The following is a 19,066-nucleotide window of genomic DNA, read 5'->3' on the forward strand; positions in this document are numbered from 1 at the left end:
CAAATTCTCAAAAGATTTCCTTCCCCCCCCCCCTTTTTTTCTCTAATCTGTCAAACCACTTTCAACACCCAGACCAAAACACACCTAGGATCTAGCATCATTTATTCAATTTGTGTGCGTGTGTTTAATATTTTAATTTTAATATTTTTTAAATTTTAATTTTTTTTAATTTTAATTTTTCTACCTCATTAATTCCTTTTCTCCCTTCAAAATGACAAAAGGAAGGAATTCACCCCAAAAGAAGGAGCACAAAGAAATGACAACTAGGAATTTAACCAACACAGATACAAGCAAAATGTCTGAACCAGAATTTAGAATCACGATAATAAGAATGCTAGCTAGAGTAAAAAATAGATTAGAATCCCTTTCTGCAGAGATAAGACAGGTAAAAACTAGTCAGAATGAAATTAAAAATGCTATAACTGAGCTGCAATCACAGATGGATGCCATGGCAGCAAGAATGGATGAGGCAGAACAGAGAATCAGTGATATAGAGGACAAACTTACAGAGAATAATGAAGCAGGAAAAAAGAGGGAGATGAAGGCAAAAGAGCACGATTTCAGAATTAGAGAAATCAGTGACTCATTAAAAAAGAACAACATCAAAATCATAAGGGTTCCAGAAGAGGAAGAGAGAGAAATAGGGGTAAAAGGGTTATGTGAGCAAATCATGGCGGAAAACTTTCCTAATGTGGGGAAAGACACAGACATCAAAATCCAGGAAGCACAGGGAACTCCCATTAGATTCAACAAAAACTGACCATCAACAAACATATCATAGTCAAGTTCACAAAATACTCAGGCAAGGAGAGAATCATGAAAGCAGCAAGGGAAAAAAAGTCCTTAACCTACAAGGGAAGACAGATCAGGTTTGCAACAGACTGATCCATGAAAACTTGGCAGACCAGAAAGGAGTGGCAGGATATATTCAATGTGCTGAATCAGAAAAATATGCAGCCAAGAATTCTTTATCCTGCAAGACTGTCATTCAAAATAGAAGGAGAGATAAAAAGTTTTCCAGACAAACAAAAATTAAAGGAGTTCGTGACCACTAAACAAGCCCTGCAAGAAATTTTAAGGGGGACTCTCTGAGGGAAGAAAATAGCAACAAATATTAGAAAGGACCAGAGAACACCACCAGAAACTCCAACTCTACAAGCATCATAATGGCAATAAAGTCATATCTTTCAGTACTCACTCTAAACGTCAATGGACTCAATGCTCCAATCAAAAGACATAGGGTAACAGAATGGATAAGAAAACAAGATCCATCTATATGCTGCTTACAAGAGACCCACTTTAGACCTAAAGACACCTACAGATTGAAAACAAGGGGATGGAGAACCATCTATCATGCTAATGGTCAACAAAAGAAAGCCAGAGTAGCTATACTTATATCAGACAATCTAGACTTGAAAATAAAGACTGTATCAAGAGATGCAGAGGGCATTATATCATAATCAAGGGGTCTATGCACCAAGAAGACCTAACAATTGTAAACATTTATGCGCCAAATGTAGAAGCACCCATATATATAAATCAATTAATCACAAACATAAAGAAACTCATCGATACTAATATCATAATAGTAGGAGACTTCAACACCCCACTCACAGCAATGGACAGATCATCTAACAAAAAAATCAACAAGGAACAATGGCTTTGAATGACACACTGGACCAGATGGACTTAACAGATATATTCAGAGCATTTCATCCTGAAGCAGCAGAGTATACATTCTTCTCCAGTGCACATGGAATGTTCTCCAGAATAGACCATATAACTGGGACACAAATCAGCCTAAGTAAGTACAAAAAGATCGAGATCATACCATGCATATTTTCAGAGAATTTTTAGGGCAGTGAAACTATTCTGTATGATACTATAAATGGTGGATACATGACATTACAAAGTTGTCAAATCCCATAGAATGTAAAACACAAACAGTGAACCTTAATGTAAACTATAGACTTTGGGTGATGAAATACCAATGCAGGTTCATTGTAATGAGTGTACCAGTCTGGTGCAGGATGCTGATAATAGGGGAGGTGGTGCATGTCGAGGGGCAGGTGGTGTATATAGCAGAACTATAATTTTAGCTCAATTTTGAGGTGAACCTAAAACTACTCTAAAAAATATGAAGTCTATAAAGAAAATTCTTAAAAGGCAAAAATGTCCTGACCTTTTGGTTCAACAATCTTACTGCTAAGAATAGACCTTGAAGAAATACTCAAGATACAATCAAAAAGTTACATTAAGGATGTTTAAAAGAGTAGTTGTGAAAAGTTAGAGACCAACTAAATATCTACCAGTGCAATAACAGGAAGATAATTAATGGGACAGCCATAATGAAATACTGTGCAGACATTTAAAATCAAGCTTTTGATGAATACATAAAAATATGAGAAAATTCTCGGGGCGCCTGGGTGGCGCAGTCGGTTAAGCGTCCGACTTCAGCCAGGTCACGATCTCGCGCTCCGTGAGTTCGAGCCCCGCGTCAGGCTCTGGGCTGATGGCTCAGAGCCTGGAGCCTGTTTCCGATTCTGTGTCTCCCTCTCTCTCTGCCCCTCCCCCGTTCATGCTCTGTCTCTCTCTGTCCCAAAAATAAATTAAAAAACGTTGAAAAAAAATTTTTTTTTAAATATGAGAAAATTCTCATTGAGGATAAAAATCAGGATATAGAAGTGTAATCCCTAACATATACAGTCCTTTCCATCTCCTGCATATAATAAAATTTGTATTTAGGAGAAAATGTGAAAGGTTTTTCTTTTAACTTTGAGATGGGGAAGTCTTTCTAAAGCATGACAATGAAAACAGAATCCATAAGAAAAAATATATTGATATATAAAATATTTTATATGTTATATATAAAATATAGCATATATAAAATATTTTATATGTTATATATAAAATATAGTATATATAAAAATATACTAATATACAATATTTTAACTTCTAGCATCAATCATAACAGCACTATAAATAAAATTAGATGGAAACTGGGGGGAAAATACAGCATCTGTGACCCCAACAAACAAACAGTTAACCAACTTCACAATCTGGATTAGGTAATCCAGATCATTATGTATTCATGTTTGATCACATTAAACTTCTCTTGACTCAGTTTCCATTCTCTAATAATAGCTACCACATTAGGTTGTTGTAGGATTAAATAAACTTTTATTTATTTATTTATTTATTTATTTATTTATTTATTTATTTAAGTTTTTAGCATTTATTCATTTTTGAAAGGCAGGGAGAGACAGAGCACAAATGGGGGAGGGGCAGAGAGAGAGAGGGAGACACAGAATCCGAAGCAGGCTCCAGGCTCCGAGCTGTCAGCACAGAGCCCGTCACAGGGCTCGAACTCACAGACCCCGAGATTGTGACCTGAGCCAATGTCGGCCGCCCAACCGACTGAGACATCCAGGTGCCCCAAAAATTTTAAAGTTCTTAGCACAATGTATGACACATAGCTCTAAATTAATAATAGCTATTATTGTTAATAAGCTAAAGAAAAGTCTAGCAAATCAACATTTTTCACCCAAAATATTAGTAAAAATTAAAATGAAAAATAATACCAAATATTATATGGGAAGGGATGAGGACTCTCATAGTTTGCTGATGGGGAGTACAAATCTGTAAAATCTTCTTATTTATTTATTTTTGGGAGGTGAAGTTAAATTGTTTTACTACCAAGGGCACCTGGGTGGCTCAGTTGGTTAAGCCTCAGACTTCAACTCGGTCATGATCTCACGGTTCATGGGTTTGAGCCCCACATCGGGCTCTGTGCTGACAGCTCAGTAACTTGAGCCTGCTTCAGATTCTGTGTCTCCCTCTTTCTCTGCCCCTCCCCTGCTTGTGCTCTGTCTCTCTCTGTCTCTGAAAAATAAATGTTAAAATTTTTTTTAATAAAATAAAATTATTTATTACACAGATACACATATATACAATAAAATGCACCCATTCGAAGTGTATAGGTCAGTGAATTTTGACAAATGTATACATCAGTGTAACCACCACCACAGTCAAGATAGAGGACATTTCCATCCCTCTAGAAAGTTCCCTCATGTTCCCTTGCACTCAATTCCCTCTATTCCCCAGCTGACTTCCTGTTTTTAGCATTTCATCCATATGTATGGAATCATACAGTATGTTTTATTTGGTGTCTGTCTTCTCTCACTCAGCATGTTTTTGAGATTTACCCATAGTGTGTCAATAGTTTGTTGGTGTGTAAAATCTTTTTAGATGGCACTTTGACAATGCATATCAAATCCCTTAGAATGAGGGTGCCTGGGTGGCACAGTCAGTTAAGTGTCTGACTCTTGGTTTCAGCTCAGATCATGATCTCACAGATTGTGGGTTTGAGCTCCATATCAGGCTCCTCGCTGACAGTGCAGAGCCTGCTTGGGATTCTCTGTCTCCCTCTCTCTCTGCCTGTCCCCGACTCATGCTGTCTCTGTCCCTCTCAAAATAAAGAAATAAACTTAAAAAAAAAAATCCTTAGAATGCCCATATATACTTTAAGAAATTCTGCTTCTGAGAATTTATCCTAAGGGATATCAAGTACATTATAATGAATGTATAAGGGTTTTCATGACAAAATTGTGTATAAAGTTGGAAATAATCTTAATGTTCAACAATGAGGAATTGATTAAATAAATTATGGTACATTAATACTACTAGGATTTTTTGCTTATAAAAGAGACACATGTTCAATTTGTCTCAAGTAAGTGAATATTTATTGAAACTGTAAATGGCACAAAATGAAGTTGAGAATCTTATTCACATTTTCATGCTTCAGGGGAAGTCAAAAATATTCTCAGAGGAAGCATTAGCCCAACCGTCTATTAAGACCTTCCAAAGATGAGGGGCACCTGGGTAGCTCAGTAGGTTAAACATCTGACACTTGATTTCAGCTCAGGTCATGATCTCATGGTTCATGAGTTCAAGCACCATGTCGGGCTCCATGCCGATGGCACTGAGCCTACTTGGGATTCTCTCTCCCCTTTTCTCTGCCCCTCCCCGGCTCGCTCTCTCTCTCTCTCTCTCTCTCTCTCTCAATAAATAAAATTAAATCTTAAAAAAATGATCTGCCAAAGATGAGAGTGTAATTAAAAGAACTAAGGAGTCATTCTTCAGGCAGCAACCTAAGAAATCCAGAGTATTTGTCCACTAGTCATTGTGAGTGTTAGTCCTGACTGTATCATGACTCAGCTACTAACTGCTTCTGCTAACCAAATACCTCACCCTCTGTATTATTAACTTCTAATAATAATAATTTTCTCTTACTCTTGGCATCTGCTCTTGGCATTTATTTTTCTCCTGCAAACCTCTCCCATGAGGATATCTACCTTCTGCTCTGTTGCTGACCCAATCCTTGTATATATTGTACAAATTCTCTAAAGGATATGATTGATTGTGTCATTTGCCATCATCCCTGATTAAGCAAGTTTGGTGACAGGCCATTTCTTCGGTCCTAGGCCTTTGGAATATGCACACATTGATTGCTCTTAGAAGGGCTAGAGGGTGCAAACAACCCCCATGTGGACTAAATCTCATCTATAGATATGATCTGTTTGGCTTGAACTGTGTTGGCCACACCGTGGAGAGATCAGGGAATTTCATTTCAAAAGTGGAAACTTTGGGCTCTTCTTGAAAATCCAAAGATTTGGGCATACTGAGTCTTTATTTCCTGGATAAGAATAGTTGGCAAAAACTGAGTATTATCCTCCCCCTTAAAACAGGACATGCTCTGCTCAGTTCTCTGCAGTCTCCAGTGAACTCCCTATTGTCTCATGCATCTGTCTGCTTACCTGCCTGGCCCTCTAGTGGCTTTTGAGTTTGCAAACCCTGGTTAATTGCCCTCCTATGTTCCAATCATTTCTGACCAGAGTGGTGGAGTCAGGTGATAAGAAACAGTTCCCCGTTTGTAAGAAACAATATGTTCCTGCTCCTTCAACAGAGGGCCATGGACAAGAGATCATCAGCAGGAAGCTGTGGGTATGCCAGACATTCTGAGGCATGGCTTATCCATTACACATACACATATCCATTACAAACAGGGCAAATGCATACATTTTATAATCGATATCTATGATTTACATAGAGATATGGTCACAATACGTTGCAAAAAGAGCAGATTCAGAGGTGCCTCAGTGTCTCAGTCGGTTAAGCCGCCAACTTTGGCTCAAGTCATGATCTCACAGTGTATGAATTCAAGCCCCATGTCGGGCTCTGTGCTGACAGTTAAGAGCCTGGAGCCTGCTTCGGATTCTGTGCCTCCCTCTCTTTCTGTCCCTCCCACACTCACACTCTGTTTCTCTCTCTCTCGAAAATAAGTAAACATTAAAAAAAAAAAAAAAAGATGTAAGGGGCGCCTGGCTAGCTCAGTCAGTAGAGCTTGCAACTCTTGATCTTGGGGTTATAAATTCAAGCTCCATGTTGGGTGTAGAGATTACTTAAAGGAAAAAGAAAAAAGAAAAGTAGGTTCAAATCAATATGATTAGTAACTCAATTTTTGTAAAATATAGATACATTTGTATATAGGCATTGCTTATTCTTTGAATCTAATCCTTCTCTGGTTTGATATGTTGGATATCAAATGTGGAAGTAGTGGGAGAGTGAGCTATATGTACTCCACTATCGGGAATGGGAAAAATGATAATCTGTTTTAAGCCCATCCAAAAACCCCAACAAATTTTCTAAAATGTAACTAAATATTCTTGAACACCTACATAAAATAATATTGCCAAGGACTTGTGCATAAATATATAAAATGTCAACTACATAATTATTTACTTCTTAATGGGCTTTTTAATGTATATATCTTCATGTAATATGCAACAATGCAGTAGAAATTAGTTTTTCTTCTGTACTGCAACAAGCACACACCATAATGTAAGTTTAAAGCTACTATATATTTTAAAGTTACATTGTGAATACAAATAACAGTTAAGCAAGCATGGAAATTGTCTTTAAATGATTACTTATGAAATCAGGAGTAGTTTAGGGAGAGGAAGGCAGAGGCTGCAGTTAGGTAGACACAGATGCTGCTCAGATTGGATGATGACAGTGAGCAGGAGTGAGGTGGGACCGCAAGTGAAGGAGCAAACACCTGCGGTCCACCTGTGCTCAAGCCCAAGATTCTCACGGCCAGTTGTCTCTTTCTGGCACTTGAATCTCCAGAAGTGGATGACTGTGAACCATTATCTAAAACGGTAGATGGCCGTGGAGCAACAGAACAAAACTTGCAAGAGCAATCATTTCTCTGCATAATTCCAAGTTCTCTAAAGAGCAGCAACAAGTATTTCCGGCTCTGCTTTTTTCTCTTCCTTTGACCTAGAATGAACATCAAGTTAAACAAGTGGCTTGGTCGTAAGTTCTTTGTACCAGCCACTTCACTAAATCTAGCCTTCTTCACAAGATTTAGGATTTTTGTTTTGCGTTAATCACTTGCTCCAAACCTTGAAAGTCAGCAACAATTGCGGGACTACTTTCTCCCATACTGTATTCATTGTTTGTTATGATACATGCCAAACCCAGTTGATAAATTTGGAGACCTTCTGAATGTCAAACCCTTCCATAAATCCTTAATCGAAGCAGTGTTGCCTGCATCATCAGACCATTTATCAGCATCTAAGCGCCACAGACTGCATCACCATCTGTAAACAATATGCCTTGAAGGCTGCAGCCACCCTTAGGCCCGGAGGCTACCATAATGACATAATGCTGGGAGGAAAAAGACCGCTGTGATATTATCTCCATAATTGTCAACATTGAAGGACACCTGGGAGCATTGTCTATTATCAAAAGAGCCTTGTTTGCAAGTTTTCCATCCCAGTGTACCCTCTGATGAATAGAGGCAGTTAGCCCCTCAAGTAATCACCGAATACAGACTTGGTCACCTAATCTTTAGGAGTGGAGTATCACATAACAGACAAGTCACTCTTCAATAGTCCCTAAAAGGCAGTGGGGTTTTTGAAGGGATGCAGCAGCCGAGGTTTTAGCTTAACATCATATTCACTTTAAAGCAACATTAGCCTATTTTGGGTGGTTTATTCTGGCATTTTTGGCTCCTTTCCTGAAATGAACATACAAGATAGCATTCGCTTCAAGAACAGCCTGGTTTCGTCAACATTAAAAACTGGCTTTGTGGTTCAATCACCTCTGTCAATAGCTTTCTGCAATTCATGGGCCCATCTACTTCCTTCACAGACAGGCTTTTTAGCATTCTTAGAGACATTTTCATGTAATAATGTGGGGAATCTGATGAGAGAACACACAACATGGTTTAACCATGCGAGCACAGGATTCAGGATGATCAAAGCAAGAACCGAGAACCACTGCCATGTGCTCTGTTTTCTCCTCTGATTTTATGCACAAATCAAGCAGTTTTTCTGCTGTGACAATGTGGATTTGCTGTAACAAGTTCTCTTTTCAGATAGTGGATTTTGGGGGGGAAAGGTTATATCATTTAAACAAAGATTTGGATAGCAAGATTCAGAAGGCAAGACATATCCACTATAGTGTGAGAAGAATATGAAAGCATATAAGCCAAGGTTAATAGTAACCATCTCTGAAAGATGGGACAGTCGTTTTAAATTTTTTTTTGTTCATTAATGCTTCTAATTTCTCAAAAGTGAATATGTAACCATTTTTGTAGTTTAAATGGGAAAACGAGATAAATCAATAGAATAAAATGCCATCTACCCCGGCCAGCAGAGTACCTTACACATGAACCACATTGTTTTGGTCCTCAAAGTAAAAAGGAACTTTAACTATATTTCTCATCCACTTATACTGCAGAACTTTATTTAAAATATAACAAAGTATTAAAATGGGACTCTTTTTTGAATCTGGTTCAACAGAGGCCACCAAGAAGCTGATTTTTCTACCTTGAGATGAATACCACATCAAAGGTATAAAAGAGTTTCATAGGGGCGCCTGGGTGGCTCAGTCAGTCCATCGACTTTGGCTCAGGTCATGATATCATGATCTCACCGTTCATGAGTTCAAGCCCTGCTCTGTGCTGACCACTCAAAGCCTAGATCCTGCTTTGGATTCTGTGTCTCCCTTTTTCTCTGTCCCTCCCCCGATCACACTCTGTCTCTCTCTCAAAAATATGTAAACATTTTTTAAAAAGGAAAAAAAAAAAGATTTTGTAAAAGAGGTGAATAAAGAAAACCTACCAGTGCTGTGACATTTTCTCTTCCCCTCCTTTGGCGTGAAGAAGGATGTTTGTCCTTTACCTCAAGCTTGGAGAAAAAAGAGATTTGAGGATAACGTTTAGAGAGCTTGACATGTGTGTCCTGGAATGTGGAGGGCACAGAGGACGGGTGCCTGACACACCCTGAAGGATCAGCCACCGGAGGTAGAAGAGCCCATGGAAAGCCCACACAGCAGGGGACAATACCCACACTTGCACCAACAGCATGGTCACAGCCCTGCCAGGTGAGTAAGATGCTTCCTGACCCAGCTTCTTCTCCCTTCCCCAGATCAGAACAATCCCAAACTTAGTCACAGGGGTAAGGGGGCAGAGTGTAGTAAAGGAGAGAAAGAAAATTTCAGGACCTGGAAACAAGCAAGATACAAGACGTTGTTCCTCCTTTACCACTACCGATGTCCAGCCCAACTTGGAAGGAGGAAGGGGAAGTTCAATTTCAAAGGAAGTTGTCTCTTGGGTGTGGGTCTTAAAAGTTAAGGTGTCTAACGTGGGTTTCAAAATCCTTCCTCCTCAGGGAGAATTCCAAGTTTGTGAGTTCCCTCCCAATTATTTAGTGGACAGATCATACCAGACAAAAAGGGGACTATTCTAGTGACCAAAAGTGAATGGAAACATTTCATGTTCTGAGGATGATGAGAAAACCCAACGAACCATGTCCTAAACTTCAAAAAAAGGCATGGGGAAAATCAACAGGTATTAAATGGATAGTGATTGCGGTACGGGGCGCAGGAGAATGAAGTTGCTTCTAATTGAACCCTATCAAGTTCTGTTTGTTCCTGTTTCTACAACTCCCATATGCATCACATTGCTATCATTACTTAAATAAGTTAGGGAGTACATCATACTCCAACATGAAAGATGCCTTCCTTACCAGAGCCCACAGGAAGTTGTAACTTGCCCCAGTATTTGTTCCAGAAATAGGTCTTTTCCACAGCGGATTGTTCGTTTTCATATTGCATTCACTGAAGGAAATGGTCCTTCAGTGGGGAATTGGCTATTGCTCAGCTATTAAGATGTTCAGAACAAAATGTGTGGTGCCCTTCTAACAAATGTTCCAGACGCTTTGCAGGCACTTTGAGTCACTGCCTCAATCCTAGATTCATCTTACCATTTCTACTTTTTGCCATTGTTATCTTTTATCTTTTTGTGTGCTGTGTATGTAATGTGGTAGGGCAATAAATATATTTATCACAAAGGTCTATAGTCCTAGCTTAAAATAATTTGTATTAAACTTAATCTTGAACATAATTTGACTTTGTTCTCATAGTTATAAAGGTGTTTTGGGGTCTTGTATTGCCTTAAATTATTATATATTATGGTAAGGAAGATGGGAAGATCGGGTGCTGAAGACTGATTAGTTAAAATTCTTTTACTGAACAACACTCTGGGAGATGGGGGTGAGGAGGTTGTGGGTGTGGGGACAGGTGAGAGGAACACATGGGGAAAGAGCCTTACAAGAAAGGCATGTCCCCCAAAGCATGTAAACTAAAATATGGCATGATTTTCAGCAGTTGGAAGAGGCCTTGCTGAAGAAATGGAAACCCATTTGAACTGCATACGAGGATCATTCTTTGGTTAAAACACAGATTTATAATCCTAACATTATTTGCCTCTACGATGGAGAGTATTCACTCCATCCTAACAACGTAAACGCTGTGCATTAACGTTCAAACTTTGAATTCACCTATAAAGCACATCTGCAAAACTTAAAAATGTTAACAGGATGTGACAGAATGTAACTGCTACCATCTTGACACCATCTAGTTAATTTCGGCGAGGCCTGTTTAATGCTCTCCACCTGCATTACCAGCCCCCAGCGTCCTCCATGAAGGCCTCTGTCCCAGGGCACCTGCCACGACGGAGCCCCAGACGCAGAAGCGCGCCCACCATCTGCACTACCTTCTCACCTTCAATGCCCAGGACTTGGGGGAGCTGCATTTTCACGTCCAGAACTCAGGGGCACGAGGGTACGAGGGCTTCCTCTGAGGGGAGAAGAGCCACCGAGTAAAAAGAATTTAATGTTTCGCTATAGGTGAACAGGATGTGTGGGGAATGAAAAGGAAAAAGAGCGGTAAGGCCTGGGGCGGGGGGGGGGGCAGTAGATATGACCGGGTGGAAGGCAGGCAGACATTCTAAGAGCTTCCTCTGTGGGAAGAGCTTAATAATTAATAGCACAGATATTAAGGCCATCCCAGCACTATCACTTATTAACTTGTAACCTTGTGCAAGTTACATAACTGCTCTGTGCCTCAGTTTCCATGTGTGAAAATGGGGGAAATCATCTTGATTTCTTAGGTCCAGTGTGAGGATAAATGAGTTAATGAAGTATTTAGAATGGGTCCCAGCATACAGTAAGCACCCCATAAGTTTAATATTATCTACAATCATTGGGAATTAGGAGATGCCGTTCCACCTGGTAGAATAAAGAAATAAAACAAAAATAACAACTGTTTTAAAGTGGAGGTGGAGGCTGGGGGCTTACGTAGATGAAGTATTTTTCAGCCTGTCAGAAGTTCAGCTGATAAATAACGCCTAAAGCTGACAGTTGAAGAAACAGCAGTGTTTTGTATTATTTAAAGTTAGGGAAGTAACCATTAGAAACACTAAAACCAGAAATAGTATAAGCATTTATTATTTTTTAATCAAGTAGAAAATTATACAGTTCTTTGCTTAAAAAAAAATAAAGTTATAATGAATTTGGCATGAATTAATTCTAGGGAAGTTGAAACCACAAAAGCCAAACAAATCAAGCTTAATCTATTCTTTTGCAAATGAATTCAGCCTGGCAGATTTATTTGGAAGTGAAAAATAATCTCGCAGCCTACAATATTTTCCCAGGTCTCTGCCACACTTTCCCAGGGTTATTTCCAGCAACGCCACTCCTCTTGGCAGCGAGGCTCAAATCCTGGGGAGGTACGATATTAGTGCCTTATGTCACATTTTCAAACTCTACAAAAATGATCCTGGCCTGCAGCCCGATTTCATCCAGGCTCCTGTGGCTGCTCTTCTAGCTTCAGCATGTGGAGGCAGTGTATGTGGATGGCTGAAACACTCCCTCCGATGGATTGCTACAGAGGTTATCAGCTTTCGCACTTCTTCCAGGCAGGCGATCAGCCAAGCAGTTTCCATCAGGAACAACAAGACTGCTCTCTGGACCACTGCAGCATGTCAGAGCTGCTCCCTTTCTCTTCGCTTTACCTAACACTCTTCCATACGATGTTTACAATCTGCATCTTCCTATGGCACATCTAACAGGAACATGTTCAATTTATACCTGCTGAGAGGAACTAAAACCCCAAAGGTATTTAGACATACACTGAATGTGGTTATTCTTCACATCAGTGATATAGCTGGTGCACTTTCCCCGATATACTGGAACAATTTCAAGTTAGTGAGCATCTGTTACCTGTCAGGTTCTGTGCTAGGAATTGACAATCTAGTTTAACAGATAAATTCGACCCCCGAAAAGTAACAAAATATAAGTACTGTGATGAAGGCAAACAAACACAGAATGCTGCTAGAACATGCAGAAGGGGAACTAACCTAGTGACAAGGAAGGCTTCTTAAAGGAGAGGATATTTCAGCAAAAAAGGAGAGGATGGGCATTCGAGGAAGAGGGTACAGTGTAGATAAGGAGCCAGAATCAGAGTGAGGAATGTTCTGGGAAGGTTTCCTAGAGGAAGTGGTGAGTGAGGGCCCTAAGGAGGTAGAATGGGGGCAGATCATAAAGGGAGGACCATTGTAATATGCTAAGAAGCCTACATTTTTCTGGAAGTCTCTAGCAGAGACATCACAACGTTTTAAACAGGCCTGGGAAGGTTACTCTGGCTCTAAAGGATGGACCACAGAAGGAGAAGAAAAATATCAGTGAGAAGGGAAATCAGACACTTCCTAATCTACCTCAAAACCCCTCTGTCTTACTAAAGCCATTCCTGGAGTATGTGCTACCTACCTCACTTCTGCCCCAGGCCATTTCTGAGGCTTTGTGGTGTCAGAATTGCTTGACATTCATGCACATGCTGCCTGGAACTGCTGGAATCCTAACCTAAAAAAACTGGGGATGGAAGCAGAGAAATCAATGCTTCCCCCTTTCACACAACAAATACAATTTTTTCACTTTATCAAGTGGCCAACTTGATAAAGCAAACTGTGTTGGCTTTCGCTTTGTTTCTTCATTGCTACTCCCCAAGACAAACCACCTCAAAAACAACAAACCTCCCCCCCCCCGCCCCCACCACCACCACCTTGAATACAAGTCTTGTTCAACATTGTGCTTTTGCGGATCTGAAGCTAAGAGTGGATTAGATTACCACATAAATCCAGGAGAAAGTCATGTATGCCTGAAATAAAGCATAACAGTTGGAATAGAGACGAGGGCATGGATTCATTTATAAGACCCTAAGGATGTGGGATCAGCTGGCTGACTATGAAGAATAAGAGAGACAAGCCAAAACATAGGATGATTCTCAGGTGTCTGGCTCAGGTGATAGTGTGGATGGTAATGCCATTCACAGAAAGCTGTAGAGAAAAAAAACAGTATTACAGGGGTGAAGGAAGGAGAAGAGACCTCAGATTTAAAACTACAAAGTGTGAGATGGTTTTAAATCAGGGGATGTATTATAAATAGATACAGTTTTATAGATACATGGACATAGATATAGGGATAGAGATACATACGTACATACATACATACATACACAAAATAGTATAGTGTATGTAAGAAACAAAGAAATAAGAACCAAAGATGGATTATTTGGGGAGCATCTACATATAAAGGATGGGAAAAGATTATTTTATGCACTTAAAGAGATCTGTTGAGATGTAGCTCAACAGGTAGCAGGGAAAAAAGTAGTGACACAAAAGCCAAAGGAGGAAAGGCTTTTTATAAAAGGAGGGAATGATGCATTAAAAAGAATAAAGTATCTAGGAATAAATTTAACCAAGGAGGTAAAAGATCTGTACACTGAAACTACAAGACATTAATAAAAGCAGCTAAAGAAGATTCAAATAAATGGAAAGATATTCCATGCTCATGGACTGAAAGAATTAATACTGTTAAAATGTCCACTCTATCCAAAGCAATCATGACATAATGCAGTCTGTATCAAAATTACAATGACATTTTTTTACAAGAAAAGAAGAAACAATCCTAAAATTTATATGGAACCACAGAAGACCCAAATAGCCAAAGGAATCTTGAAAAAGAATGGAGCTGGAGCCATCACCCCCGGCCTCCAATTTCAAACTATATTACAAAGCTACAGTAACACAAACAGTATGGCACTGGCATAAAAACATACATTGCTCAATGGAAGAAATGAAGAGCCCACAAATAAACTCATGCATATGTGGTCAATTAACTTACAACAAAGGAGCTAAGACTATACAGTGAGGAAAGGACAGGTTCTTCAATAAACAGTGTTGGGAAAACTGGAGAGCCACATGTAAAAGAATCAAACTAGACCTCTATCTTCAACATACACAAAAAATTAACTCAAAATGGATTAAAGATTTGAATGGAAGACCTGAAACCATAAAACTCCTAGAAGAAAACATAGCTGGTGAGCTCTCTGACACTGGTCTTGGTAAGGCTTGGATTTGATACTGAAAGCAAAGACAACCAGTAAAAGCAAAAATACACAAGCTTTGACTACATCAAATGGAAACGCTTCTGCACAGCAGAGGAAACTATCAACAAAAAGAAAAGGCAATCTAATGAATACAAGAAAATGTCTGCAAATCATGTAGCTGATAAGGAGGTAATATCCAAAATATATAATCATACAACTCAATAGCAAAGAAGGAAAACAATCCAATTAAAACTGAGTAGAGGACCTGAAGAGACATTTTCCAAATACATACAGGTGGCTAACAGGTATAAAAATGTGCTCAACATCACTAATTATCAAGAAAATGCAAATTTAAATGCAATGAGATATCCTCTCATACCAGTTAGAATTGGCTATTATCAGAAAGGTAAAAGATAACAAGAGATGGTAAAAATGTGGGGAAAAGCCAACTCTTGTGAATTATTGATGGAAATGTAAATTGGTGCAGCCACGATGGAAAGCAGTATGGAAGTACCTCAAAAATTAAGAATAGAACTACCATACGATCCAGCAATATTAACCACTTCATTTTTTCAATTATGAAATGCTTGTTTTTCTACAGGGATGTCTAATATTTTTGGCTTTTTAGTTCTTTATAATCCACTTCTAGATGAGTCCTTTATCAGCTATGTGTATTGTGAACATCTCCTCTGTGACTTTTGCTCTTAATGATGTCTTTTCAGGACAAGAAGTTCCTAATTTTAATGCAGATTTATCAGTCTTTCTTACTATAATTATCTTAAACATAGTGACACATTTGAGCAACATTTTCCAGCCCCAGACAGATTAAAATACTCTCCTATATTATCTAGTAAAATTTTTATAGTTTCACTTTTCATATTTACATCTCTAATTCCCTTGGAATTCATTTTGTATAGAGTGTGAAGATATTAGATTTTTCTCTTTAAAGACAAAAGATACCTATTTTCCTCAGCACCATTTATTGAATAATGTGTTCACTGTGTTCAGTTTTAAAGTGCCACTTTTGTTAGTTTATTGGTTTTCAATTATGATCCATTAATTTATTTGTGCTCAGTGCACTGAGCCTTCCAATATCTCGCTGTCTTGACTACTAGTTATTTTTGTGAAATGTTTATTATTTTGAAGGGGGGGTTGCAGAGAGAGAGAGACAGAGACACAAAATCCCAAGCAGTTTCCATCTATCAGCACAGAGCCCAATGCAAGGGCTTGATCTCACAAACTGTGAAATCATGACCTGAGCCAAAACCAAGAGTTGGACGCTTAACTGACTCAACTATCCAGGAGCCCCTGATTATTAGTTTTATAATAAACCTTGTTTCTGATAGAGTAAGTTCTCTCACTCCTTCAACTGATTGGTCATTCTTAACCCTTTGTATATGCACATACATTCTAGACACAACTTGTCATTTACACACCACAAACAAACCTGTATTTTGATTGATTGCCTTAGATTTCTATCAATTTCCCACACCTGGAGATTTCCATATTTTTCTTTTAACCTCAGTTATATACTAAAATTATTTTTAAATTATATTTCAGCCTGGCTGGCTCAGTTGTTTAAGCAACCGACTTCGGCTCAGATCACGATCTTGTGCGTTCAAGCCCTGCTAAGGCTCAGTGCTAATAGCGCAGGGACTGCTTCAGGATCCTGTCTCCCTCCCTCTCCCTTTCTCTGCCCCTCCCCTGCTTGCACGTGCTTTCTAAGTAAATAAATATTTCATAAACGTTTAATTTTTCTATTAGAAGGACACCCACTCTGAATGTATTTAGTCATATTGCCCAAAAGTCCTTGGTTGGAATTTTATGAAGAACAGTGGCTGAATTTTACTAAATGACCTTATAGAAAATATTGATGTCATTTTTTTTTTCTCCTATAAACTGTCAATAAGTCATACTGGTAAACTTCCAAATGTTGAACCACATTTGTATTCTTGAAAGAACACTATTTGATGCAGTAAAATCCCTAAAACAATTCAAAAGGCTCTTTAGCATTAATATTGCAGCCATCTAGGAAACTGATTCCCATTTTGGCTCCCTAATGGTACTGAGTTGAGATATAAACTTGAACCAAACTGTTTCAGTCTAAGAAGGCTAAAGCAATAGATGAGGATATATTCAGATTTCAAATCAATGTAATGCACCATTATCCTGTAATCATGTTGTATGTCACATGACTGATCCTTCTTCCTTCAGTCAAGAGAAGTATGTTCCATTTACCATGATCATTATGTCGATCTAGACTTACCATGTTTATTAATCAGTCCAATGGTCATATATTTGGCTGGACTGTTATTTTAATTATACTTCTAGACTTAATTGTTAATAATTTATTTAATTTATGCTTCTATATTCATAATTGAAATTAATCAGTACTCTCTTTCTTACATTATCCTTTTAAAACGTTAATATAAAGTTTATGTTAACTTCACAAAATGAACTGGATAGCTGACAATCTTTTTTAATTCTGCAAAGTATGACTATTAGTATACATTAAGTAGTCTTTAAATGCTGGCACTCAGCTTTAAAATCATTTGGAATTTGCATCTTTTTTTTAGCAGTGCATATTTAACTTGTGCTATTTATTGGGCCATTAGAATTCTCTACTTCCTCTTGAGTCAACTTTGGCTATACTTTGTCTAGGTCCTCCAGATTTTCAAATTTGTTATAGAGTTAACATTTTCTTACATCTCTTTCATAAATGTGATTCTTTATTGTTATGGTTCTACGTTTAATACCTCATGTGGAAAATTATATGGTGTAGCCTGCAAATACAAGAATAGATTAACATTACAAAATGTATTACTGTAATGCAACTGATTAAAGATCAATAAATAAAACATGTTCTCAATAGAAAAGGAAAGCTTAATTATATTTAATATCCATACATGATAAAGCATCTTAACAGATTAAGTATACAGTCTTTTTTTTTTTTCATGTTTATTTATTTTTGAGAGAGAGAAGAATTTCGAGCAGAAAGAGAAGCAGATGTGAAGTGGGTTCTGTGCTGACAGCCCGATGTGGGGCTTGAACTCACGAATCATAAGATAATGACCTGAGTTGAAAGTGGATACCTAACTGACTGCGCCACCCATGCACCCCCATACAAACAGTCTTTAATTGATAACGGGGATATAACAAAAATACTAGTTGTAGAGCAGGTATCATGAGAAAAACTAGAGGCATTCCTTTTAAAGTTAAAATTAACTACCTGCTAATATTTTGCCAGTGTTCATCCAATATGTTTCCAACTTCATGCCTTATCTCAGGTTATTTTCTCTCACTGGAAACACCATACTTTTGGAGGGAATCACAGCTCCATTTCTAATAAAATGATAAAAGCTGTGTAATTTCCGCCAGAAAAATGCATACATGCACATAAACACAAAATTTTATATAAACTATCATAGGATTCACTACACCCATTCTGCAAAATAGATTCTAGATTAAAAGCTGTCATCCTACATAAAGCTCAGTAGATGTAATGGTCAAAAATATTAATGGAGAAAGCAATAGGCAAATAAATACGCAAGCAAATATATGAGAGCAGAGGTAGATGCAAGCATTCATACCGAGCTATGAAAATCTGTGTAAAGGAATTGTTTAAAACATGAAACAAGATATACTTGAGTTTTAAGTATTTATTTACAAAGTTCTTACTAATACACTGCTTTTAAAATATATCAATAGTCATTTACTATTTAAAAATGGCAAATATGTGGCACAGAAAAAAATCTATATAGTCAGTTATACTAATAAAGGAGATGATTGAAATTGTTAAATGACAATTAAATGTTTGCAGTACTCCCTACAGATAGGAACTAAAAGTGCATTTATTCATAGGAACTTGATTATTTTGTTATCACTGACTATAAAACAAAAACAAAAACTATTGTGAAAATTAACATCAGGGTTTGAAAAATATTTTACAACAGCAAATAAATGTATTTTGATTTTACATTTAATTATAAGACCAAAATAAAAGGTAGACCATACACATACCTATGTATTTTACAGCAAATTAGTAAAACTGGTGCCAACTTTAGAATTATTTCATAAAAAGTATAAACACTCTATCCCACAACTTCTCCCATGGTCTTATCCTTCACAATAAAATTTCACACACTATCAAACTAAGTGAAGATTTGCTAGTGGCTAAAATCACCGAAAATATATGGTCTCTGAAAAAGTTATAAGTATACCCTAATATCATGTTTGACAAAATATACATTATTCTTTAATCTTTCTGTCC

The 19,066-nt window shown here is 37.9% G+C and overlaps 1 protein-coding gene across 2 annotated transcripts in view; it reads right to left on the minus strand.

The window, feature by feature from the left end:
- Positions 1-11,840: 11,840 nt before the first annotated feature.
- The window catches only part of ECT2 (epithelial cell transforming 2), a 71,565-nt gene continuing 64,339 nt past the window's right edge, over positions 11,841-19,066 (minus strand). Inside the window, exons 26-27 of one of the 2 annotated variants that reach the window (XR_006585244.1) lie at positions 18,026-18,138; positions 11,841-13,280 (exon numbers count right to left, since the gene is read on the minus strand). The gene's annotated coding sequence lies outside the window, so the exon portion shown is untranslated. Of the gene's footprint in view, positions 13,281-17,661; positions 18,139-19,066 lie in introns of those variants that run through there. The other variant, XR_006585243.1, reaches the window with a different exon arrangement.

The sequence above is a fragment of the Felis catus genome, chromosome C2 (genome assembly GCF_018350175.1).
Source record: "Felis catus isolate Fca126 chromosome C2, F.catus_Fca126_mat1.0, whole genome shotgun sequence".
In the NCBI taxonomy this organism is placed as follows: Eukaryota; Metazoa; Chordata; class Mammalia; order Carnivora; family Felidae; genus Felis; species Felis catus.